Source organism: Triticum aestivum, chromosome 5B, assembly GCF_018294505.1.
Source record: "Triticum aestivum cultivar Chinese Spring chromosome 5B, IWGSC CS RefSeq v2.1, whole genome shotgun sequence".
Lineage (NCBI taxonomy): Eukaryota > Viridiplantae > Streptophyta > Magnoliopsida > Poales > Poaceae > Triticum > Triticum aestivum.
The window spans coordinates 255,726,064-255,728,333 of NC_057807.1; positions in this window are offsets into that span (position 1 = coordinate 255,726,064).

Consider the following 2,270-nt stretch of genomic DNA (forward strand, 5'->3'; position numbering starts at 1 on the left):
TCTGGCTGGCCGACAGTTTGAGGATCATCTTGTGTTGCTTCATCTTCCTCTCTCCTATCCAGCTGCTGGAAGTCGTTGGTGGACCAGTTGATTCCAGTTAAGGCTCTGAAGACTACTTCATCATGTATAAGGGAGGGGTCAATATCAGGGGCATAAGTGTGCTTACGGATTGGAGGAATCAGACTGGGCGCTTCATAAGTGGGCGGATTAGCCTTCTTATTTGTTTCATCATAAGAAGCATGATAATGGGATAGATCTGATTCCTCTACCAATTTGCTTGCCCAAGGGTGCATCTCCCTTGTCAAAGTTCTAAGATCCTTCTTGTTAAATTCTGATCCATCCTCCTTCAAGCTGGAATAGCCGCTTTCCGAATCAGCCGGATTAAGGTCCGGAACCCATGCCTTGGCCCGGGTTAGAGTTGTCAGTGCACCGGATCTGGTAGCGGATTTTTTGAGTTCAATAACTCGCCCCCCGGGGATCATAGACAGCCATCTCAGAGTTTCCTTGATCAAAGTGGGAGGCGCTTTATTATGAGATACAACGCAGATAGTCCATTGGACACCAGTATATAACTGTTCAATCAAGGTGTAAGCAGCCTTGAACTTTGCCGTGAATCAGAACCAAGGTGCGTGATACGAGATCCTGCGTTAAGGAAATATTAATAAACCAGCGTCTACATAGCAAAATGAGGGAATATCTTACCAATCACGGCAGTAGTCATGGCGTTTATTTGTTGTTTTAAACCGACCAATTCCTCGGCCACCGGATTAAGTGCTCCGTCCGCATCATCAGCCCGCTTCAAAAGAGCCACCTTTTCACTATCCCAACTGGCACGGTCTTTTTTGAAGTCTTCCTTTAGTTTTTCTAAATTGACTAAAGCGCCATCCAGTTCTTCTTTGGCCTTGGAGGTTTCTGTTTGCTGCAACTTGATATTCTCCTGCAGATCAATAATTTGGGCATCCTTCTTGCCAAGCTCAGCCTGCACAAATTTAAACATTCCAGGATTTATATAATGCCAATTTTATAAAGTCCCAGGACTAATACAAGTTTTACTCTTGGCACTTGGGGGCTAATGCATAACTGCTCATTTCTCAACATTCTTATAAGTCCCAAGACTAATACAAGTTTTACTCTTGGCACTTGGGGGCTAATGCACCATTTGTTCTTGTTTGAGATTATGACTTAAACGGGGAAGCTTTACGTATGGAAATTCTGTGATGATCCGGCTACACTACTTTGACTCTAGCCGATTCATGGGGGCTACCCAGTTATTTTCTCCTGTCAATATAAGGACGAAGACCCGGTTTACTAACTTTAACTAAACCGGCCCTTGGGGGCTACAGGTGATATCAACTCAAAGAAGAAGGAATTAAGTTCAAGGTGTACCTCATATCGGTTGAGGGAGTCCTGGACTAGGGGGTGTCCGGATAGCCGAACTATCACCGTCGGCCGGACTCCAAGACTATGAAGATATAAGATTGAAGACTTCGTCCCGTGTCCGGATGGGACTTTCCTTGGCCTGGAAGGCAAGCTTGGCGATACGGATATGTGGATTTCCTACCATTGTAACTGACTCTGTGTAACCCTAGCCCTCTCCGGTGTCTATATAAACTGGAGGGTTTTAGTCCGTAGGACGAACAACAATCATACCATAGGCTAGCTTCTAGGGTTAGCCTCCTTTATCTCGTGGTAGATCTACTCTTGTACTACCCATATCATCAATATTAATCAAGCAGTAGTAGGGGTTTACCTCCACCGAGAGGGCCCGAACCTGGGTAAAAACATCGTGTCCCTTGTCTCCTGTTGCCATCCGCCTAGACGCACAGTTCGGGACCCCCTACCCGAGATCCGTCGGTTTTGATACCGACATTGGTGCTTTCATTGAGAGTTCCTCTGTGTCGTCGCTATCACGAAGGATGCCTTGTCCCGTCTTTAAAGACGACACCGTAGCTGAAGGAGCTTTGGCCATCGGCCAAACTCTCCGGCTAGGCGGTTTTCTCATGACCGCCTGTTCGGCCGCCGCGCCGACGATGACTTCTCGGGTCATCAACAGCAATCTTCATGTCAACTCGGAACTCGCCGAGCAGCTAGATCCAATGGAGCTCTCCTCCTTAAACGAGCTCTTGGATCGCATCGCCACCCTGGGAGTCGCTACGGACTACGATCAGATCGGGCCTAAAACCGATCTGAGAGAGATCAACTCTCCCCAGGCTACCCACCACGTCGCTATGGTGGAGGAACAGTACGGTGACTCTTCTTCTATATTAAGG